The sequence below is a fragment of the Ailuropoda melanoleuca genome, chromosome 8 (genome assembly GCF_002007445.2).
Source record: "Ailuropoda melanoleuca isolate Jingjing chromosome 8, ASM200744v2, whole genome shotgun sequence".
In the NCBI taxonomy this organism is placed as follows: domain Eukaryota; kingdom Metazoa; phylum Chordata; class Mammalia; order Carnivora; family Ursidae; genus Ailuropoda; species Ailuropoda melanoleuca.
In genome coordinates, this window is record NC_048225.1 from 44,480,330 (window position 1) to 44,506,348 (window position 26,019).

A 26,019-nucleotide genomic window follows, 5' to 3' on the forward strand; every position below is an offset into this window, starting at 1 on the left:
TATTAGTTTATTCTGATATTTGGTGGGCATCCACTAACTTTTAAAAAAAGATTTACTTATTTATTTTTTTAGAGAAAGAATGAGCGTGAGGGCGATTGCACTAGCTGTGTGGGGGGGTAGGCGGAGAGAGAGGAAGAGACTCTTAAGCAGACTCGCTGCTGAGCACGGAGCCCAACACGGGGCTTGATCCCAGAGCCTGGAGATCATGAACTGAGCTGAAATCAAGAGTTGGATGCTAAACCAACAGAACCACCAAGGCACCCTGCTAGTAACTTCTTTATAAGAGATTCGCATGGGATACATTCCATAAGATTTTTTTTATGTCTGAAAATGACTCCACACTTGCTTGATAGTTTGGCTGGATCTACAATTGTAGGTATGAAAGTATTTTTCCTCAGAAATTTGAAGACATTTCCCACTGTTTCTATCTTTAAATATTGCTATTAAGTTCAGAGTTATTATCATTTCTGATTCTTTGTATGTGACCTGTCTCTCCCCAAGTCTTTCACTTTTCCTCCAGGAAGTTTATAAAATATTACCTTATCATCAATATTCTAGAATTTTATGAGGATGTTTTTGGTATGTATATTTATCCATTGGCTGAGCACTTGATGAGGTCTTTAAATCTGGAGACACATGTCTTTGGAGAAGTGCCTTAAATTATTTTGTTAATGATCTATTCTCATCTATTTTCTCTGATCTACCCTTCTAGAAATACTATTACCCAGATATTGGACCTGCTGAATGGGTCATCTGATTTTCTTGGGTTTTCTCTCTATAGCCCATCTCTGTCTTTTTGCTCTAATTTTTGAGTGGTTTTCTTACTTCATCTTACAATCTTTCTACTCAGCTTGTCATTTTTGCCATCATATTTTAGATCATTTTTGTCCTTTGAACTAAATTTATAGCATCTTCTTCATTAATGCAGTATTTTCTCATCTGAGGCTACTAATTAGTTTTTGAAGTTTTCTTTTCCCTATTCTATCCCCGCTTCATCCAAGTTTGTGTTTATTTTATACTCTGTCTTTTGGAAGCACTCATCAGATGCTTGGGGATCTTTGATCTTTGATTGTTTGTTCATATTTAAATTTGAGGCATTAAAACGTTGGTAGAGACCTTGAATGGGACTTCCCAATCATGGGCTTCACAGTAAGGTGACTGGGCTGAATTGTTTAATTGGGGAAACATCTGCATCTTCTGATTGCTTTTTGGAGCTGATGAAGCTGCACAGAAGACTTTCCAGTATTTTCTTGTTTAGTGTTCTCGTAGTTAAGTTGGGCAAGAGGACTGAGGTATATAAATGTTTATTTAATCTCTGTATTTTTACTTTATGTGATCTTCCTCTCACAATTGTCTGTGTCCCCTAGTCCAGAAACCCATATTTTCCATGCAGAGATGAAATATCCAATTTTGTGCTGGGGGAAAGATAGTCTTCTGGTACACAGTGTGGAGGATCTAAGTTTCTGAGTACTTCTTGGATAGCTTTTCAACAGGTTCTTCTATTTTTGCCCATATCTACCATTACTTCAAGAGGTACCTAGTGCTGGCAATTTTTGATGCTTTTGGAAGTTTTGTAAAGTAAATTGGGTTATTTCTTTACTTTGTCCCTTCGTTAGGTCTTCTAGATCAGTTACTGTTTATCTGAGTTGCTTTCTGGCATCTACAATTTTGTATCTGTTGCCTGATTTCCCACTCTCCTTGTCTCTGTGAATTTATGGGTTTTGTAAAACTCATTGCCAGTGTCTTACTTTAGAAAGGAGTGAGATTAAATGCAGGTCTTATTTTCCCCACAGAAGTGCCATTGACTTTTTAAACTAGAGTTCAGCTCACAAATGATATAATTAATTTGACCACAGTCCAATGGTCTATGGGGGTAGGGGAATCTTTCCTCATATAAGCCTTTAAAATTCAACTGCATTGGCCTCCTCTCTCAGCCTCCATCAGTGATTTTTTCCTACAGTTCACACAGTGCATTGCTACCTTTTTACTTTTTTCCTCTTTATTATTCCATATCTTTGATGCAGAACCTTAAATAGCCTAATCTTCTGAGCCTGGCATTTGTAGCTTTCAATAATATATGCTTTTGTATTTTTTTCTCTCCCTAGTATAAATCCTCTTCTGTAGTTAGTCTGGCTTCCCTCCTTTCCCTCTTCCTTTCATTTCCTTCCAATTATTTCTTTGTTTACCAAACATCTATAAAACCCTTGTAATATGTCCAGTCATTAAAGTTTCAAAAATGGATAATATCCCTTTCTTTGAGATACTTGCAATCTAATGAGAGATAAGATGAAAACAATTTAATGCTCTGACATAGTACATATGCTATAAGTTCTGTGGGGAGGTAAGAGAATTCCATATGTAAGAAAAAGCCTTACTAATAAGAAAAATTTAGCTTAAGTCTTAGAAGGTAGTCTCAAGGAGGCCCTAAAGCTGGGATTTGGTGAGCGGACAGACATTCCATGTATTGCTTAAGGAAGGTGAAGGAGCATGTGCAAAAGATCTTGGTGTATTAGGGGAAATGCAAGAGTAATGAGGATGGAAAATGAAGGGTGGGTCCAAGGAGGTTGGTATTTGTTCTTTAGAAACATCACTTTTGTAGCAATGAGGCAGGTAGTTTGCATGGCTGCTCCTTCTAGTCAGTATGCCATAGTCATGAGTTCTCATGGATGCCCATGAGTTCTCATTGCTCTTCCGCATTACAAATCTGGCTTACTCTTTGAGTTCCAACTCAAGTTCCATCCCCCCCCTTTTTAAAAGATTTTATTTATTTATTTTGAGAGAAAGAGCACAAGCAGGGGGTGGTGGTACAGAGACAGAGGGAGAGATAGAATCTCAAGTAGACTTCCCACTGAGCATGGAGCCTGACGCAGGGATTGATCCCATGACCATGAGATCATGACCTAAGCTGAAATCAAGAGTCAGACGCTCAACCAACTAAGCCACCCAGATGCCCCAAGTCCCCTCCTTTTTATGAAGGCCTTCTCATCTGCATGTGAGCTCATCTCTTTTAACTTGGACTCTTAAAATATGAATTATTTAATGTAGCACTTGATTACATATAATTGCAAACTTGATACTATTTGTGTGTGTGTGTACTGCACCTCTTGTCTCATTAACAAATGTACAGGTTCCTAGAGGACTAGCATAGTCCTGTGTATAGTGCGTTCCAATAGATATTCACTTTTTTACAACATTGGTTAAACAGATATGTAGTGAGCTACCACTATACGCCAAGCCTATGATAGAGTTTGGAAATTGATAGTGGATAAGTGAGAGGGCAGAATTCAATTTTTTAATATATCTAAAATTAAATATATTAGTTATATCTTTAATAACCACAACCAGATTCTGATTTACTTATTCCCTTTCCACAATTCAAGGCAATTATCAGAGCAATGATCCTTTAAGCTTTTATTTATCCATCAGTTGAAGCTCTAGTGAATGTCTTGACATTGCCTTTCCTTGAGACATTGTTTAAATTAATAGTCCCTTTAATTTGAATTTTTGGGCATAGAGGTTACAAATGAGTTCAAGAATTTTTAAACTACATTTATTTATGAGCCAAAGAGTCACAGAATATTTTACTATTTTTTGATCTATTTTTTTAAAGCTGGTTCAAACTTGGCAATAAAGAAGATATACTTTCAACGTAACTGTAAATATAGGAGAACTGTGAATAGAAATTGTAAGTACACTCTAGGATGGAAATGTAGTTATTCAAACCCTTAGATGCAGTAGCAAGCTTTATCTTGATAAAGTACAAATCATGAATTCAAATTCACTTAAATTCCTCTTTTTCTTTTCAGTTTATCAGAATTTAGATTTGTTTTATGTTTCCAAGACGAAAGCTCTTCCAAGAAGCCCATATATCATACTAATTTATGTAGAAATAAATGGAAATATATTATGAGCAACATTTAACTTTTCAGGTGTAGAGAACAATAGAGAAGAAATACATCCTTTACTATTAAATTTATTGTATTCATTCACATGTGTTCGAAGTATCATTTGAATGGAAATGTTATTTGATTATGCTATCTAGTTAGAGCTAACAAAAACTATTATTATTTTTATTAGCAGAAACTAAAACTTATTTAAGGGGTTTTATTCTTTTATTAGTCGAGACTTGATTATTGTTTGATCAGTATTGGCTAATACTTCTTGAATATCTGCTGGATACATAAAAATGTTGAAAATCTGATGAAGTACAATCAGAAATAAAAAGTGGATGGCTATTGGTGCTCCACACAGAATATTAGGGAATTCTTTTAACAGTGTCCATCTCACATCTGATGCAGGTTCAGTGAGTTTATGTCTCACACTTGCAACCCTTTCAGGACCATTAGCCTTTGGCCACACCCAGGCAGCTTCAACTTGAAGCACTGCTACCAGCACCTGTAGGCTTGACAAGGCTTTAAATGGTCTTCAACTGAATCGAACATGTTCTTGCATAGTGTGTTGTTTCCCTGACTCTCCCACTGGTTACTCCTGAAAGTACTTCCTCAATGAATTGCATGCATACTCATTCTCATCTTGGGTTCTGCTTCTAAAGAACTCTACGTATAACAGTGGATATTTGAAAAAATAAATGATGGTGGTTATATTAAACGTTGAAGAAAGCAGGTATTGTATTGGAAAAGATGACCCAAGATTTCAGAGAAGGGCTTGAGGAAACAAAAAACTAGGAGCTTTTTGTAGAAAAGCATTGTTGTTAGAGCAACTATCAGGGCCATGTTTCCTAATATTCCTAAGTTAGCTAAGTTTCCCAGGTCTCTAAATTTTCTAAGTCCTCTCATTCTAGAAGGGCCTGGTTATCTTCCCAGAGGGAAGAATTTAGCACACTGTATATTGAAGATGGTTGTAGCAATTTTCTCCATGTTATTGTTTGTGGATAGTTGAAATTGCTGTCTAGCATTACTTTCCATGTTTAGGTTGGGTAGAAATTGATATGACAAGTATGTTAAGGCAGTAATAATCAATAGGCATGAAAAGAAATTCCCAGGATGACAGAGTTGGATTGGCCGGAGTAGGGAATGAGGGTTGGTTACAGGGATTCTCAGGGAATCCTTCCCAAGGATTTCTGAAAGCAGCCACCCAGGAAAGTAGTACTGCCCCCTAGTGTGCTTTACTGAGTCACATATGCATGTGGTTATTTTAACAGCGGGATGTAGCTTAACCTTTGGCAGTTATTTTCACCTGAGGAAATGGAGACTCTGACAAGTTAAGTGATTTGGGATTAAAAATGAGAAAATTAGGACCTTGTTTCAGATTTTTTCAGTCATTTATTCACAAATACATATCGAAGTAGTTATATTTTGATAAGATTAGTGTACACACAGCTAAGCACAGGTTTTACTTAAGGAATATGAATTATAAAGGATGAGGAGAAAGGGTAGTTGGAGTTAACATGACATTTAAAGGGATATGGATAACAAACAATATACTGGGCCCAAGGAAGTGCAAATAATTTGGTGTGACTGCATTGCAGTTGTGTCTTTGTGGTCAGAAGTGAGGTTAAATTGCAATGCAGAAACTAGATGGTGGAGGACCTTGTACATCATATTCAGAAGTTGTAATTTTATCTTGAAAGGGATGTGAGTGACTAAAATATTTTAAACAGGGAAGTAAATGGATCAGATTTTCATGTTAGAAACAACACTGTCAGCAGTGTGGAGGCATTATAATAATTCAAAGGAAAAATAATGAGAACCTAAATCAAGATGTATTAATGGGGATGTCGATGAGGGAAAGTCTGGAGAACTGCTTAGAGATAGAATTTGAAAGGACATAGTGATTGACTGGATATAAATCAGAAAGAGAAAAGGGTTTGGAATGACTCCTACATTTCTGGCTTGGGTTATTCAAAAAAGGTTATTTTGTCTCCAAGAGAAGGAAGGTATAAGAGGGATAGGTTGCTCTTATGGGGAAGTCCTAGAGGAGAGGAAAAAGATAACTTCAGTTTTGGACATGTTGAAATTAAAATACTAGTTGGACAGTCAAATGCCTTGATACAGCCTCCTGATCCTAAATTCAGATTTCTTCTTCCTATACCATACCACTGATGGAAAAAACCATTAGTGGCAGATTATGTAAATAATTTACAAGTATACTTACACTGTTTTTTTTTTTATTTTAAGGATGGTCATTTTGGGGTGAGTGTGATGATTTGAAAACCCTTTTTAAGTGTGGTGGCATTTTATTAAAAATAATTTCCTTCCAATGGCACTTCTGTGTTCATTTTCTCCATTTCTGTAAAGTCCTCTTGGTCAGAGCTGCCATATTTTCTGGGTTCTGTCTTCTTGCCTTCACCACCTTTCTACACATTCCTGCCCTTCAGACTGTCTTCTCCATTTACTGTCTACTTTCTGCCTCCAGCCTATTAAAGAATGGATGCCTCACCCCCGTTTGTTCTCTCTTTGTGATGTCCCTTACTGTTTTTGATATCTTATTGCTGTCCCATAGATCTTATCTATGCAGTCATATAAACCACATTAAATATTTTTTAAAGCAGTAGTTTATAATATGTGATCAACTAACTTTTGCTTTGGAGAAGGCACCACAGAGGCAAGCAATCCTTGTCCTTTAGGGTAATAAATCTCAATGCCCTTCTTTCTAAAGACTTTGTATTCTGATCCTATCATCAGGTTAGTGGAGGTAAGAATTTCAGGTGAATAGAAAAGGATGGAAGAGGGGTAGTTGCTGCTCCTTAGACAGACCTGTTGTAATATTTTATGGGAATAAGTCTTGTAGCAAATGCATCATAAACTGTGATGGGAGCATAACCTTATCATAGAGACCTGGTTTGAATCCTGGTTCTATTTCTTTTAACTCTAGGATCCTGGGAAAATTGCTTAACTTCTTCATGCCTCAATTTTCTCAAAGAGGGTCATTGTGAAATTTAAATAATATATGAAAAAATATGTATGACTTGACATCTAGTAGTAGTTACAAAACATGTGAATTTCCTTTTCTCTCTGAAGTCTCTCTCAGGTGACATCCTATGTACCTGCCTGTTATTTTGAAATGTGGGGAATCTTCCTTTGGGATTATAAGCAATATCGTACCCTAATGGTCACCGACCATTAACATGCCAGTAGTTGCACAAAGCCCAGTGTTACTGAAAATGTTTTTCTAAAGAATCACTCTTAAGAAGCTTCTGAGAATTTTGTCAATTTTTAGAATGATATATAACTAGAATAAAAAGACCATTGCATGATGATTTGAAATAGTCTGTTTCTACAGTGTTATCATCCAGCCTGATCTGTAAAGCACTTAAAGGGTATGTGCCTTTGGTACTTCAACTCTGTGTGTGCTGTTTCCTCTTGATATAATGGAAGACAGTGGATTTGCGGGCCACTTTCTGGAACAAAGAAATGACTATATTGAATTTTTGCTTAAGTACAGTCTTTTCATTACTGTTTGTTCTTATGGTTTTAAATCATGTGTCTATTTTGTACTTTATTACCATGTTTAGAACAGTGTATAACATGCAGTGTTACTATCAGTTTTTAAAATTTTCTCTAGGATTTATTTTTATTTTATTTATTTATTTGATTATTTGACACAGAGAGAGTGCACGCAAACAGGGGGAGTGGCAGGAAGAGGGAGAAGCTGGCTTTCCCTCTTTGAGACAAACAGTGTGTGTGTGTAAGAGAGAGAGAGAGACAAACAGAAAGAGGGAGAAGCCCCAATGCAGGGCTCGATCCCAGGACCCTGGGATCATGACCTGAGCCAAAGGTAGTTGCTTAACCGACTGAGCCACCCAGGTGCCCCTATTTTCTCTAGGATTTAAAATAAATTTCTCTCATCTATGGAACATAAGAACTAGGATGATCGGTAGGGGAAGAAAGGGATAAAGAAAGGGGGGTAATCAGAGGGGGAATGAAACATGAGAGACTATGAGGGCCTCAGAGGGGAGGGGGGTGGGGGAATGGGATAGGCTGGTGATAGGTAGTAAGGAGGGCACATATTGCATGGCGCACTGGATGTTATACGCAACTAATGGAATCATCGAACTTTACATCAGAAACCGGGGATGTACTGTATGGTGACTAACATAATATAATAAAAAATCATTAAAAAAATAAAATAAATTCTGTAACAGTTAAAAGAAACCAGTAAGCAGGGGTAGAAAAATAAACAATATGTTTAAGGGAAATCTTACTGATCAACATTGAATAAAAATAAGAACTCAAGGTATAGAATATACTTTGTAGTATTCATACTAGAGCAAATGGAAGGCACTTTGAGAAATTATGAAAGGACAATCAAAATGATAAATCACTGTACTTTGCAGTGTCTTGGAATAAACAATATCACAAACCATAAAGAGGGTAAATGGAAGAAATTACAGTAGAAACAGTTTATACTGAATGAAAGTTCAGGGAACCTAGTTATAGGTTCTATCTCATCATTGTCCAAAGAGAATAGAATATATGTGGTAATTACTTTTAGAGGAAGCAAAATTCATACACCCTTATTTTTGCTTTGAGCTTTGCTTTTGCCTTTGTCTGTCATTTGGCTCTAAAGAAACTCACCAACTTCTGTAACAAAACCAAGCCCAGCATCTCTGGGAATGTAAGGACCATCTTCAGGAGTCACCTGAGAAAGTTTCATAGAAAAGATGAATCTCAGGAGCTAAGAGTTGGGGTCTAACACAAAGATGCCCCACAAGAAAGTCTTCCTTCCATTGTCCACAACGAAAGATGAAGTTTGATCAGATTAAGGAAGACAACATTGCTTCTTAAAGCAATAACAAAGTATCCTCTACATTTTATAGATGGAAGAAGGGCACGGAGAAGTAAAATGCTTTACTGAAAATAACATAATGGTTGGAGAGCTGGAATCAGGATTTAGGATACTTATTTTGAGTGCTTACTTGTCTGCATGCTTTATTTGTAAACATAGGGTGCTGCTATTATTTTTTTAGTTAACTTCCTTCACAACAGCTTTTTCAAATAAGCAGTAGATTGACTTATCGTTTCCATTCTGTATCTGTATCTTAATTTCCTCTGCCAAAATGATGCATGATTTCTGGAAACATTTATGCTCAATGCCCATTTGCTATAGAAACATCTCTGTTTCTTTCCTAATAGCAACACTTACACTACGTAATCACTGTCATTATCATTCTACTTCAGAAGATTTCCCTAGCTGCTCTCTCGGGTTCTCACCTATCTCAGAAACTATATACCATCATTCTGTTTTTGTAGTTTCACATGGTATTTCCTAGTGGTTGTGGTTGTGGTTGTTGTTCTCCTTGGTGTGTGTGTGTGTGCGTGTGTGTGTGTGTGTGTATGAGAGAGAGAGAGACAAACAGAAAGACAGTGAGACAGAGACAGAGAGAGAGACAGAAAACGTTTTAGGTCATAGTAATCTGAAACAAATGCCAGGTCTGGCTATTAATTAGGAAAAACTAAACTTCCACTGGTCAATTCAATACATATTTTATTAAAAACAAAAACAAGAACAAAAATAATAAATTTTACCATGGTCTGGGTCAGGCATGGTTTTGTTTCTGGTTATATAAAAATGAACAGGTCACAATCTTGACATTGGAAGTTTGCCATCGCGTTTAGAGAGAGACATAAATAGGAAATATAGGAGAGAGAGAGAGAGTGAGGAATCAAACTCAGTGCCACCCCATAGTACCAATCAGATAAATCCCGAAAGTTATAAACACTGCAGGACTACTAGCTTGGTCTCTTCAGCAGACCTGTCTCATGAAAAAATGAAGGCGAACAGGGTTGTGCTGGATTAAAAGAATGCCTAACAGACATTTAACCAAAATCAATATGTGGATCTGGGTGCTGTGCTGGCTTGTACAAAGCGGTTCAAAGGACATTTTCGGGACAATTAGGACAATTTGAACATAGACTGCAGAAGAAGAAATGAAAATTTATTGACACAGAAATGTAGAGAGTACTAAATGAAAAGTTCATAATATGAAAAACGTATGTGAGGGAAACCAACTTTTTAGAGAGTCAACTGAGGACACACTATACCAGATACAAATTTTTCGTACACTATGTGTTGTTACATTAACACAACAATATGTTATACATATTTTTACGTATTACATATTTATGCATGTATGCTGTTACTTTATCACATGTTACAAATACATATTAAATATTACTTATATTTTGTACACATACATTCTATTGCTTTAGTATAAAAATATAAAAATAGGTATTTATATGAAATTATGTATTATTTATTTTCTGTTACATAAATGCTATTATTTAAACACTATGAGTAAAAAGAGAAAGAGAAAAAAATCCTAGCACCAGGGTTCTATAAAATCTCACCTCGAGCCATCCACCTTTGTGCCTTTGCTGGGAACAAAGGCAGTGAAGAAATCACTGGGAAGACAGATACAGGATGCAAAGAGGGAGCCAGAGAGAGAGTTGGAGCAACCACTAGAAAGATTAAATCCACTCTAATTCTGAAAATACCATAAGATGCCTGGGCAGATCAGAGCAGGACTACAGGAAAGGGATTTCAAAATATACCCTATTTAAAGGACCAACAATATGATTTAGAAGAACAGACTCATATTAAAGAGACCATCTTAGTTTAAAGAATCAAGCATAATTTAAATCAAAGCCCATTTAAAAAAATTAACAAAACAGATAAACCACTAGATAACTTGTTCAAGAAAGAAAAGGAAAAATACAAATACACAAAATAAGAAATTATACAGGAAAGTAACCCTTAAACAGAAGAAATGAAAAAGATTATATGAGTCAAATTTGTAGACAATTTTGAAAACCTAAATGAAATAGATAATTTTCAATTTATCAAAACTGATCCTGTTAGAGTTAGAATGTCTTAAAAGTCCAATTTTCACAGAAAAGATAAAGTTATCAAGGAACCACCCCACAAACAGAACAAAACAAAACATGAAGACCAGATGGTTTCACAAAGGAATTCTATTCAACCTTCAAAGAGCAGATATATTTCATGCTCTATAAGCTATTGCAGAGCATTAAAAAGGAAGGAAATGTAACATAGATATCTAACCCAAATAAAGACAAAGAAAACTACAGATCAATATTTCTCATGGATATTGATGCAAAAAACTTAAAATATCAGATGGAATCCAATACCATATTAAGAAAATAATATACCATGATCAAATGGGATTTTTCTAGGAATGCAACAAGGAAATCCATTAATATCATGTACACATTAATAAATCCAAGGAAAAGTTATATAATTATCTCTATATAGATTGGGTAAATCCTTGGAAAAAATTCCACATCAATTCATGATAACATTTAAGGAAAACATTTAGGGAGGGATACTTTCTCAAAATGATAAAAAATATATATATACATTTGTTTTTAAGCCAGGATCTTTTAAAATTTATTTTATTTTATTTTTATTTAAATTCATTTAATTAGCATATCATGTATTATTAGTTTCAGAGGTAGAGTTCAGTGATTCATCAGTTGTATATATATGTAACACCCAGTGCTTATTGCATCATGTGCCCTCCTTAATGCCCATCACCCAGTTACCCCATCCCCCCACTGCCCCCAGGATCTTTTTTTAAACCAAGAAACACTAGAGGCATTTTCACTAAGATGAGGAACAAGGCAGGGATGCCAACTATCTCCACTACTATTCACCATTGTATTAGAGTTATCAGCCCGTGCAGTTAGACAAGATAAATACATTAGAAGTATAAGAATGAATAAGGAAAAAACAACTATCTTTACTTGCAGTTGATACAATGTTATGTCAAATGCTCCCATTCCCCAGAGAATCAATGATAAAACTAACTCAACAACAAAAGAGGTGTTCAAGTACGGGTTAGAAAATTAACATACAAAATTAAGCAGCCTTCTTGGGGCGCCTGGGTGGCACAGCGGTTAGACGTCTGCCTTCGGCTCAGGGCGTGATCCCGGCGTTAGGGGATCGAGCCCCACATCAGACTCCTCTGCTATGAGCCTGCTTCTTCCTCTCCCACTCCTCCTGCTTGTGGTCCCTCTCTCGCTGGCTGTCTCTATCTCTGTCGAATACATAAATTAAAAAATCTTTAGGGGCGCCTGAGTGGCACAGCGGTTAACCGCCTGCCTTCGGCTCAGGGCGTGATCCTGGCGTTATGGGATCGAGCCCCACATCAGGCTCCTCCACTAGGAGCCTGCTTCTTCCTCTCCCACTCCTCCTGCTTGTGTTCCCTCTCTCGCTGGCTGTCTCTATCTCTGTCAAATAAATAAATAAAATCTTTAAAAAAAAAAATCTTAAAAAAAAAATTAAGCAGCCTTCTTATACACAAGCAATAAACAGAGAACAATTGTGTGTGTGGGGAGAAACTAGACTTACCAGACATTCAAACTTATTATAAAACCTATATAAGTAAAACAGTGTTCTACTGGTGCATAAGTAGAGAAATGGACAAGTGGAATACGATAGAAATTCCTGAATTAGCCCCAAATACATAAGGAGATTTAGTATATGACAGAGACATATACCGCTTTACACAAAGTGGTATAAAGATGGACATTTAATAAATGGTGCTGGGAAAATTGTGTAGCCACTTGGAAAAAGGTAAAATTAGATTTGTATCTCACACCATACAAAAGAATTAACTCTAAATGGATTAAACGTCTACATGTAAAAAATGAAATCATGTAAGTACGAAATAAATGTATATGAATTCCGTTTTCATCTTACATGGGGAAGGACTTTCTACTATGACTCCGATTCTAGAGAGAAGAAGAAGATTAATAAATATGGCTACCTAAAAATGAAATACATATAACAACAAACAGCATAAGTTAAACGACATCTGATGTATTGGGATAAAATATTCACAATCTGTACCACAGACAAAGGCTAGTGGTCCTAAAATATAAGGGTCTCTAATAAATTGAGGGACAAATGACTGAAATTCCAACAGAAAAATGGGGAAAAGACATGAACTGAAAATTCATTTAAAAAGATATAAATGTATGATATAAAAAGATATAAATGTATCAAATATATGAACAAATGCTCAAATTCACTCATATTTAGAAAGATGCAAATTTATACAGTACTGAGATCCTATTTCTCTCCTAAGACTGGTAAACATTTAAAAAACATGACAACATATTCTATTGGCAAATCTGTTTGGAAACAGACACCTTGTTGGTGAGAATACAAATTGATACAACACTTCTGGAGGGAAATTTGGCAATTCCTAACAAAATTACAGATACATGTATCTTTCAATCCAGTAATCTTGTAGAAATCTACCTTGAAGGTATACCTACAACAAAACAAAAATATATATTCAGAAGCTATTTGTCACAGAATAGTTTGTAATTGTAAAATATTGGAAATAACTAAAATGTTCATACATAGGAGAGTGATTAAATAAGCTATGGTGCTTATACATGGAGTACCATGTATCTATTCAAAAAAAGAATGAGGGAGATACCTATGAATTGATGTGATCTGATTTCTAGGACATGCTGTTTAGTTAAAAAAAAAGCATAGGTCAAAAGAGTATGCATAATATTCTGTTCTTAATATATGAAAGAAGGGGATCCAAGAAAACACACAGTATGTGCTCATTTGTTCAAAAGAAATATAAGTAGGCTAAATCAGAAACATAAGAGATTGGTTATTTAGAGGGTGAGTGGAAAAGGGTTCGGAAGATGTAGGGAATGAGATTCAGGTAGCAGGGATATGAAATACTACCTTGAGTACATCTTTTTGTGTAACTCTGACTCTTAGAACCATAGTAATAGTTCAGCTATCACTGACTTACCCCCAAATATACCACTGAAACACTAGAATATGATCAACCCCCCAAATGGAATAGAAATATCAACAAATTAACTGTATTACTAATGAACCTACTCACATTGAAATGAAGGGGAAAGAAAACAACTAACTTCAGTAACTATGAAAACTATCTTGATAGGATATTGCAAGGCTGAAGACCAAAAGAATTGTACATAAATTCTGTTCCAAGTACCAAGGTCAAATGGATTCTCTTAATTTATGAGCTTCTTTTTTCTCTTCTGCTGTTCTGTTGATACTTAGCTGCCACTTTTTCTTGTGTCTGTCATGCCTTTTCACATTCTCTCTCTTTTTTAGAATGAACTCTCAAATATAATTTTCATTTAAGATGCATTCGTGGAAAGCATTCTCTACCATTAACTCTTCAAATTGTGCCTCTTTTATTCTTGTTCTGTCCTTTAGGAGCTCCAATTTGATGTATCATTTTTTGTTTCTTAATCTCTCTTTTGTATATTGTAGTACTTTTTACTCTGTGTTTCATTCTGGGTAATTTTTTCAGCTCAATCTTCCATGTTACTAATTATTTCTGCAGCTATATTTGATTTGATGTTTAATTTGATGAGTTTTTGGTTTTAATGATTATGTTTAATATTTCTAGATGTTCTACTTGATTCTCTTGAAAATCTGCATTGGAGCATTTGCTAGTCCTGTTGTTTTTCATTATACTTTCTACCCATCCTGTATTGTTTTAAGCATTTTATATTGTACATGTGATAGTCCTGGTACCTGTGGAATTTGTGGATTTATGTGTCGTTTGTTGATTTTCCTGACTATTGCTTATGTAACTTGCTTCTTCAGGAGTTGAGTAATTTTTAAAAATGGTGGGCTCACTTTCCTTGGAGGGATTATTTTAGACCTTGGTCGAAGGTGCATTCTTCCAAAGAGATGTTTGCCTCTGCTAAGTTCCTGGGGCTCTACAAATGGGGACAACTTAAAAACACATTTTTGGTTTTGAATCTATATGGATAATATAAATTCTGGCACAAACCAGTCTGAGGGGTAGGCCTGTGCTTAGGAATTGTCCAGGGAGACTCTCCCTATTTTTGCCCTCTCATTTTCCCCATCCATCCAATTTAAGGCTTTTTCATCTCCTTTTATGAGTTATCTTTTTTTTTCTTGTATTGCCTTTAGAGGGTCCCATATTTGTTCAGATTTCTCAATCTGATTTCTTATCTTTGCAGGGACCAGTTTTTCTCTCCCACCTTGTACAGGGCCCAGGTCTGTCTTCTGTAAAAACCTAAGCCCTAGGCCACCGTGGATTGGTGGTTGCCCCTAGTGTACACGCCAGCCTCAGAGCTTGCTTACCTGTCTGGATTTTTCCTCTCTTTATTTCTGCTCTCTGAGGATTTTCTTTACTCAGCCAAACATGTAAGAAAATTAAAACAATTCTATTCAGCATTTTCTTGTGTTCTAAATTGAAAAGATTTCTCTGGATATTTGATCTGACCCATTGGCTGAAGTGGAAATCTCTTTTTTATTTTAAAGCAATGAAGGAAATGTAGACACCGCTTATTATTCTTATTTTATATCATTGTTATAGTTTCTTTTCATATGAATTTATATCTAACCATTCATTTCAGATAGGTTTTGAAGAGGAGAAAAGTAAATGTATTCAATCTGCCTTATTGAACTGCAAGTTTCTATTTTAAAACCTCGTGAAGTCTTGTGCTAGAAAATTCTGATTAAAATGTCTATTATATAGGTGCAGGACACTTTAACCCTGGCATTTTGACCTAGTCTTTATTTTGACTTCACCTTTATAATGGTAAGGACATACTGACTTTATATTATAATTTACTATTTTTTTCAGAATTAAATCAATGCTGAAAAAAATTCTTTGAAAAAGTTAATATCTTAGTCAATTTGTACTGTGTAATTAAATGCTTTCTAATTAAAAAATTTTATCTTTATTTACTGAAATTTTTTTTTATCAAAATTATTTCTTTTTACTTGATCTTTATGAAGAAGTTTGGATTACAAATCTGGGCTTTTTTTCTTCCTCATGAGTTTATATCCTCTGTTGGGAACTTTCATTTGGGGCCATTGTTTTTATTTATTTATTTATTTATTTATTTATTTATTTATATAGTAATTTTTTATTATGTTATGTTAGTTACCATACGGTATATTCTTAGCTTTTGATGTAGTGCTCCATGGTTCATTATTTGCATATAACACCCAGTGCTCCGTGCAATAGGTGCCCTCCTTAATACCCATCACCGGCCTATCCCAGTCCCCCACCCCCCTCCCCTCTGAAGCCCTCAGTTTGTTTCCCAGAGTCCATAGTTCATTCCCCCTTCTGTTTACCCCCCTTCATTCTTCCCTTCCTTCTCCTACCGATCTTCCTGCTATTTCTATGTTCCATAAATGAGTGAAACCATATGATGGGCCATTGTTTCTAACAGACACATTTTACCAAGTTCAAATTTTTCAGTCCAATAATTACCACTCGCAGTCCAGCCATTTAAATTTTTTTTCCGTGAATTATTCTTATCAGTAATAGTACATGTTACTGGATAAATTGAATTAGAAAATAAGTTTTACTTGTTTCTTAGTTAAATCTTGAGAAAAGAAATAGCAATTTCCTTTAGTTATTTCAGAATAACTTAGTTTTCTGGGTTTATTTTATCGCTAATACAGTTCTTCCATATTCTTCTAATTAGTTTGTGTACCTTATACTAAGTGCCAAATGTAGTAAGTTAAAATGGCATGGTGAAACAGTATGGCGAAAATGGGGGCCTGGAATGTCCTGCTTGGACAAGTTTCCTACTGTTTTCAGCAAGTATTTGTGACAGAGACTAGTTGGGAATTTGGTTGATAATAACCTTAGTTATTAGTGTCATAGCTAGGAGCTGAATATTGTGTGGAGGAAAAACTTTGTGTGTGTGTGCGTGTGGGGGTAGGGAAAACTTTTAATTATTTTTCAGAAAGTGGAAAAATGTTCTTTAAGGATGGCAAAGAGTAAGAAAAATCCAAAATATTAGGGGAAAGAAATATTATATCTTCTTAGTAAAAAGCCCCTAGAATGGCTAACCCAGACACTATTGAGTTTAATCAGCATAAGCAAATGGATTTAGAGAAACTGCACACACTTGAAATAATGTTTTGATGAAGAGACTAAAGTTCTAGAGACAGGATTTCCTGAATCATCTAGAATATTTGCTAAAAATGCAAAATCTTGAATCTTACACCGAAGAATTCAGTAACTTCGGTATTGCCTTTTGTAATAAGCACCCAAGTGACTAATGAAGACTGAACTTGAGAATCATTACCAAGAGTATGTACATCAGATCAAAGTTGAAATCTCTCCCAAGAGAAGAAAGAGTGACATAGATATGTTTTAATTACATTTGGAAATATTAAAATTAATATAAATTAAGGGCCAGATGGTAATATTTTAGGCTAATATATCTTATTCACTTAAGCCTTTAGGACTTCTTTTCTAATCTTATTCAACTACTCAAGTTTTCATTCAGTTGATTCAGTGAAGAGCTCTATTTTTGCCCTTTATTTATGAATTTTAAGAAAAGATCTGAATAAAAGTTTATATGTCATACTAGGCAGCGGGGAAGAGGCTGGGAGGATGGGCTAGCCCCGTGATGGGTATTAAGGAGGGCACATATTGTATGGAACACTGGATGTTATACACAAACAATGAATCATGGAACACTACAGAAAAAGCTAATGATGTACTGTATGGTGACTAACATATCATAATAAAAAAATGCAAAAAAATCATGACTATATTTGAAGCCAGTATTTCTTAAAGCCTATAGATGAACACTAGTGTCATATATGATCTTAATAAGTGGCAGATGAGAACGTGGCTTCATCATTAAATATACCTGTGAAATGGTGGGTTCAGTAAAGTTAAAAAGTTTTATTGTGTTCAGAATCTTTAAAAGTGAATGTGTATTGTTATTCTCCAAGAGGTAGGGTATATTAAGCATTTCCTAAAATTTTTTTTTGACCAGGAAACTCTTTTTTAATGGGACATCTATTAACATATTTGGGGATATTAGTGTTCTCAGGAAAACAATTCGTGGTCTCCTTGTTGAAACCTGTGCCACATATCCATAGGCCATGGCAATATATTCAAGAAATCAGGTTCAGATCTTTAGAAAACTGAATCTATAAGCAGGGACAAAGTGAAGTGCGTGCCAACTTTACGGGTTTATTTTTGTTCTTGTGTGTATTTTTAAATCTTACGTGTGTACTAGATTGTAAACAGGCAGGCATCATATCTTGGTAAATAACATATGTTTTATCATTCTTGCCATGTCAAAGCATTTTGAGTGTAGTAATAATGCTCATTACACATAGAAGATAGCAGTAATCACTTCTGTTGTTGAAACACCAGGTGGAAGTAGGAGTTTGTGTTTAAGAATTTGAGTTAAGTAGGACAAAGGAAAAAATTTACTTCTTGTCTTACTTTTTTCCTTCTTCAGGTACACCATCTTTCAATTACTTACAAATCATTTCTGTTTGTCCTCCATTCTTCAGAAATACAGCAGAGCTCAATGCTCCGTATGTGGCTTTTCCCCTTAAGTGGCTCGTTTGAGATATGTTAAAAACTGCTAAAGATAAACAATTTCCAGAAAAATCTAGATTTTAGCTGTCATTTTATTTAGTAAATGGAGGTGAAGTTCTGAAAGTTTAAAGATAATAGTGTACGAATAATCAGGTGTTTAGATGATTTCACTGTATTCTTAATTTTGGATGAAAATATTGAAGATAAAATAGGTATTAAATGCAACTCAATGTATACACGCTGAGTGTCCACTGTGTAAAAAGAGCTAGGGAGATAACGGTGATGGGAATATAGAGCTACCCCCATGGAGCTCACAGTCTAGCAGGTAAAAGAGACATTTAAAAAGAAATTGTATGTGCAATTGAAGATGAAGTATAAGGTGTTAACCTATTTTGGCTAGTTACGAAGCGGATCCTTTGGAGTTGATATTTCAGCTGACTATATTTTAGAAGACTGTTAATGATGTCAGTGATGGTGGGGAGAGGGTATAATGCTAATATTAGGTCAAAGGCCTATAGGCAAAAGAGAGAGAGAAATTTTCCTGTAGCTACTGGCAGAGCCCAATATGATATAGAATAAAGGGGGATAGTGGCAGATAAGGTAAAAGTAATAGATTACTGGGGGTTTTATAGGCCATAGTACAAATTTTCTACTTTATTTGGAATGCAATGGACAGTATTTAAAAGGTTAAATTAAAGTGGTGTCTGTCTGTGTGCCATGATCAAACTTACAATTTTGCAAGATCATTCTGGCTAGAGTGTAGGAGCAGAAGCCAAGGCTCTGGTGGTCATAGCAGATGCAAGAAGTCGGTTACTTGGATTTGGTTAGTGACAGTGGGAATGGAAAGAAATCTATAAATCAAGAGATATTTATTATATCAAATCTATAGATTTGATAATTGATTGGAATTCAGAAATAACAGAGAGGGAGGTGTCAAAGGATGACTCACCAGCATCTGACTATGCAACTGGGTGTTTGGTGGAGATATTTCCAGACATAGGAAACACTGGTGGAGGAAAAGAGGATTTTGTTTTTGTTTTTGGTGGTGGAGCCATTTACTATTTCAAAAGAGTAAGGAAGGGTAAGGAGTGGGGTTAAGTTGGGGCTTTGTTTTTTTGATTGCTTATTTGTTGTTAACAAATTGAAGAGTGGGCAGTTTAAAAAATTTCCTTTGCAAAATGGGAACACAATCTGGATGGGGGAGTATTACCAGCTAGTGTTGAGGGCCCACCTGAGCCAATTGCTAATCTATAGTAATGCAAATCTTTCCTGTTGTGTGATTTTACTTAAACTGTTCAGTAGCCAAGATGCTGGTATAGATTAGGCAAATAATTTTTATCCAGTGTTGGAGATTTTCTGAACTTGATGGAATGATAATGTGGGAAAGATTTTATGATCTCATAGACAAGAGAGTGATTGAAGTGATGAACCAAGAAATAAAAGCTGGATGGAGAGGAAAGTTAATATAAAAAGGGGTTTAAGGGTGGCAGTAAGTAGAGGAATCAATGCGCTGCAGGTGCCCATGGAGTCAAGTACAGATATATTGTGGCCAGAGGATAGAGTGTATCTATGTTTGACACAACAGAGCAGTTTTTGGGGATGACAGGGTTTGGGGAATGAGTACAGAGCTGGAGTGGAGGAAGAATACTGTTGAATATAATGAAGTGCAATATAGTGGAAAATAGAGAACCACTGCTATACTTGTTTCATTTTTACAATCTTGATATAATCTCCTCTTCTTTTTTTTTTAAATAATATCTTCTTTAATCCCTTTTCTTCTCACACTTCTTCAATCCTGGTTTTCTGCTTTCCTTCATTCAAAACTCATGAAAAGAATTATATACACTTACCATCTACACTTTCTTTCCTACAATCCCTCTCTTGAGCTCAGTCTTCTTGCCTACCACTCCACCACAGCAGTCCTGCAGGATCCCATCTGTGTCACCAATGACCATGCATTGACCTAGTCCTAGACGTCACGGTACTTGACGTTTCAGCAGCCTTTGACATGGTGGATACCTTCTTCCTCCTTGAAACACTTAACTTCACTTGGCTTCAAGGATGCCACAGCCTTTTGATTTGCCTCTCACCTTACTAATTGTTCATTTTTAGTCATCTTAGCTAGATCTTTCTTTTTGTTTTCCCTCATATCTAAATATTGGGGTGTCTCAGTACTTAAGTCTCCAGTGTTGCTCATCCCATCCCTTCTGCACCTATTATTCTCGTCTTTTCTGTCTCTATATATTCCTTAGATTATTTTGTTCAGTCCCATAGCTTAACATATATAATTCCAACTTCCAAATTTATATCTTTAGCCTTGACTTTTCCTTTGAAATCTAGACTTACAAAACCGAATATTACCCAATATTTACCATAGGATATCTAAGAAACATCTCAAATTTACCACATTCCATACGGAATTCTTTATGCTGTGCTCCAAGTCTGCCTCTCCTGAAATCCTCTCCATTTTAATAAATAGCAACTCCATTTTTTCAATTGCTTAGGCTAAAAAACATCCCGATTTTTTTTTCTCATAGCTTACATTTAGTACATCAGCAAAATCTCTTGCTTTCAAAATACATCCAACAATTTCTTTTGACCTTGTCTATTATTACCTTAATTTAAGCCACTATCATCCCTTACCTCGACTGTTCAATAGTTTCCTACTCTCCACACAGTGGCCAGAAGGACACTTTAAAATGGAGCTAAATCATGATATTTATCTACTCAAAACCTTCCAGTGTCTTCCCTCTCTCTAAAAAAAAAGCCAAAGTCCTAAATAATATACCCCACACTATGTTTTCAACATCATCCTCTATCAGAATTCACCTTTGTTCACTCTGCTATGGCCGCTCTGGCTTTTTTTGCTGATTCTTGAACACGTATACCACGTTCCTTCCTTAAGACGTTTTTTTTACTTTCTGTTCTCTTTTCCTGGAATACTTTATCCATGGATAAGTACATGGCTTGCTCCATCCCTTTTTTCAGGTGTCTGCTTAAGTTTTGCCTCACTACTGATTACTTGATATGAAATAATGTCTTTCTTTACTCTTTATCCCTTTACCCTACTTAATTTTTCTCCACAGTACACCGCCTGACATATATCATATATTTATTTTTTGTGTAATTTTTGTTTTTTCACCAACACTTGAAGGTAAGGTCCATTAGAATAGAATAATATCTATTATTTTTCATTCACTGTTATAATCCCTGTGCTGCTCGATAAATTTTTGTTGCGTGGATAAATGTCTCTTTTTATTGAGAGGCTAGGCTATATCATACCAAAGTAAAAATCCTGAGCCCAAAGTAAGATGGATCTGAATACTCAGCCCAGCTCTGGTACTTATGGCTCTGGAAATTTAGGTAAGCCATTTAATTTCTCTGAGCTTCAGCTTTGTTATTTGTAAAACATGGCAGCTAGACTATATGTGATTTTTAAGGACTTTCTATCCTGAAACAATAACCATGATCCTATAAATCTTTTCTTTGCGCTCTTTCTTAGATGTTTTGGTTTAGCATATGGTGAGATGTTTGCAGGATGAGGTTAAGGAGGCACTCTATAAGGTGTCATGTGCTGGTAATACACAGCTTCTTTGTTCAGGCATCTGTAAAATACATGAGGAGCTCTCAGAACATGGTTTAAGAACATTTTGTACCTACATCAGTGTCATGGGCTTTTCCTGATATGAAGGAATGAAACATGATTGAATGTGCCAAAAACGATGCCTTTTTTTGTTTTACAACTAATATTGCCAAGCTATGAACTTTGACTTAGGAATGATTTAAAACCACAAATACTTATAAATAAACAAAATTGATAGTGTAAACTCTCTAGATTTCAAGTTGAGAAGGTCATCAAAGGCGTATATTTTGAAACCCTAACACCTGAAGAGCTAGAGAGTGCAAATAGTGTTAAACTGTGTTGAATATATTATTTAATCTACATTGGACTTTCTCCAAAGGTGCTTCAGTGAACTCTCCTGGCAGGCTGGTTTTTCTTCTTTAACAATTTTCCAGCCACTTGGATACTGTGTTCCATTTCTCTTGTCTACAGCACTTTACAGATGATATCTTCTTATATGAGCTTCATAATTCAATATAAATTGCTGAAACTGCACCTTATTTTTTTTTATTTTTTTATTATATTATGTTAGTCACCATACAGTACATCCCTAGTTTTGATGTAAAGTTCCATTGAAACTGCACCTTAAAAGGCTTTTCTTTGAGATTCAGAGGATAGTGTTTAAATAGATTGTATCTTGTAGCCCTAATAAAAACATTTATATAGCAACAGTCCCAGAATTATTGAATAAATATTTGTACTATCACAAAGCAGTGGAGAAAATCACAATGAAGGAAGCATTTATTAGAACATTTAATAGAATTAATGGCCCATAAGAATATGCTTCAAGTTCACTATTGTTAAAACTTCAATATTAACAGTTTCAGGGTTTGGATGAGAAATTGCTATTTCTAACTTAGTTTTGGTAAAAGGAAAGATTTTAAGACATTCTTGATTTTTTTAAATTACTCTTTAAGGTTATAAGCCTTTGTTGTTTGGGACTATTAAGAAATAACATATTATATGGTTTTATTTTGGGCTTAAAGGAATTGCTTAGCTGTGCATTATCCTGAAATAAGGATGTATAAAAAGAAACAGATAATTAAGTTACAGATAGAATCATTTAAAAAATAACATTTTTATTTAAAAATTATAATTAGTCATTTGAGATGTTCCTTATTCAAAATAACTTGATACCCTCTACAGAATGATGGAGATTAGCTTGTATTGCTTTTGTTCATGCTGGCTTTATTTGTGGGTAAAATAAACAGTGGTAAATGATTATGTAATCATTTGCATAATGTGATAAACCTTAATATCTTGAATCTGAAGTTGTCATAGGCTCTTAACCTCACAATGTGTTTAATTGGCAGAAGGATTTAGAGGGTTGCCAGATGGGGTGGTGGGAGAGGGAGAAAAGGGAGAAGGGAAAGAGGTGGAAGGTAAAGATATTGCAACAGTGTTCAACTTTGATGTTTTTTTATGGTCTCCCCTTACCTTCTGAATCTTGAAATTATTTTTCTTAGAAATTTTTCTTCCATTTGCTTTCTGCCAGACTTCCTCCTTCTCTAATTTTTTCTAGTCCAGTTGATTTCATATCTATCCCCCTTTTCTTTGTTCTTGTATCTCAACCAAGAATAGGCTACAAAGCCTTTTAGGAAACATTTTATCAGCTCATAGATGATGAAAAGTAAAAACTTGGCCAAGGTAAGGCTGCCTAGCTTCTGTGCTGTTATTCCAGTGTATCCAGAATGTACTTCCATCCTTTCCCTAGTTATTGGCATTGTGAGCTTTTTATATCACAAGTCTATTGGGTTTCTGGTGCTTGATTATGTGCTGTTTCTTGTGTATGTGTTTGTTTTAAGCACTTGATAAATGTTGATCAGGAGCTCCTGGTTCTCAAACTATAATTTTGGGGGATTGATTTGGCTCCCCTGGAAAACTGCATTCGCTTTTAAGTCTATTAGGACTCCATGTAGCATGGGAAGAATTAGTTTTATGATTCAGTGATAATTTAGGGATGCCAACATGCTGGCTTAGTTCATATGATCTTAAAACTATACATTTAAAAAACTGGCAAGTTATTGATAATTCATTTGAATTAAATCATGCTTCCACTATTGTTTATTTACTTGATTCTTTGTTGAGTCTCTAGAAATACTGGGAAGTGAATGAGAGCTTCCCAAATGTAATCTTCCTCCTGCAAGAAGAAAAAGGAAGAAGGAGAAGAGACTGTATTTTCATAGGATCCACTACATACGACTATTTTTGCAATCCCAATATTTTCTTCAAATAAGAGCCTATCTTTACCACCAGGCCATGAAATCCTTGAGAGCAGATCCTTGAATTCTCCTTCACTCATTTTCTTCTCATCCAGGGCCTGCTACATACTAAAGAAACAAATATTTTTAAAGCACAAAGCTATATCATTAGTCTTGCTTCAATGCTATGATCCTTTCTACCTCCTGACACAGGGCTCCTATGATTTATTTTAGAAATTTCGTGGATGGTGATCCTTGTCAGTTCTTTGTAGTACCTATAATTCAAAAGTGGAGAAAGTGGGATATTGTTTGCTCAGTGATTTTTAGTTAGAGTAAAGGATTAATACTGAACCCTTTCATTGGCTTTACATAATTTCACAATAAAGGCCAAAATGTGGTTCCTTCTACTTCTGCAGCTTTTATCTCCATGCTTTTCTAGCTTGCTGTTAGGTCACTGGCCTTCTTTTGAGTCCTTAAATAAACTGTGTACCGTTTACCTTCACAATCTTTGTACTTGCTGTTGCTCCTGTCTGAAATATAATTCTTCTGTATTCACTCTCCCCATCCTGCTATCCTTTACCTTGGTAACTGACATTCATTGTTCATATCTCATCTGGGAACAGGGAAGCCTTTCCTGATGGCCTAGAAGAGGTCCTGTTCCCTAGTTGTGCTTTTATCTTTTCTTCATTGCACTTACTATGGTTGTTATTTATTTACATATGTATTTGATTATTTTTGTTTCTCCCACAAGACTTTAAGTTCCAGGTAGGTGAGGACTATGCTTTATTTTATCACTGTATCCTTTGTGTCTTGCTTAGTCTCTGGCCCAGGGGAAACACCAAAATTTGTTGAAAAAATAAAATCTGTTCTGGTCTACCTGTTTTGTCTTGTTTTTGTTTTTGTTTTGTTTTTTTCCTGGAAAAGCAAATTTTATATTTTTCATATGAGTAGTGGGGAAGCCCTCTCTAAAGACAGAGCTGGTATCCAAGATCTATAAAGAACTTCTCAAACTCAATACCCAAAAAACAATAATCCAGGCAAAAAAATGGGCAGAAGACATGAACAGACATTTCTCCAAAGAAGGCATATGAAACAGGCACATGAAAAAATGTTCAACATCATTATCATCAGGGACATTCAAATCAAAACCACAATGAGATTCAACATTATACCAGTTAGAATGGCAAAAATTAACAAGGCAGGAAACAACAAATGTTGGCGAGGATGTGGAGAAAGGAGAAATCTCTTACACTGTTGGTGGGAATGCAAGCTGATATAGCCACTCTGGAAAGCAGCGTTGAGGTTCCTCAAAAAGTTGAAACAGAGCTACCCTATGACCCAGAAATTGCATTACTGGGTATTTACCTCAAATATACAGATATAGTGAAAAGAAGGGGTACATGCACCCCAATGTTCATAGCAGCAATGTCCGCAATAGCCAAACTGTGGAAGAAGCCCTTCAACAGATGAATGGATAAAGAAGTGGTCCGTATATACAATGGAATATTGCTTAACCATTAGAGAGGATGGATGGAACTGGAGGGGACTATGCTAAATGAAATAAGTCAAGCAGAGAAAGACAATTATCATATGGTTTCATTTACATGTGGAACATAAGGAATAACATGGAGGACATTAAGAGAAGGAAGGGAAAAATGAAGGGGAGGAAATCAAATGGGGAGATGAACCATGAAAGACTATGGACTCTGTGAAACAAACTGAGGGTTTCAGAGGGAAGGGGGTTGGGGGGATGGGTTAGCCTGGTGATGAGTATGAAGGAGGGCACGTATTGCAATGAGCACTGGGTGTTACACACAATGAATCATGGAACACTGTATCAAAAACTAATGAACTACTGTATGGTG

The 26,019-nt window shown here is 35.5% G+C and overlaps 1 protein-coding gene across 4 annotated transcripts in view; it reads left to right on the forward strand.

Annotated features, from left to right (window-relative positions):
- Positions 1–26,019, forward strand: part of DLG2 (discs large MAGUK scaffold protein 2) — a 1,964,683-nt gene that overhangs the window by 208,984 nt on the left and 1,729,680 nt on the right. The gene's annotated exons all lie outside the window — the stretch shown is intronic.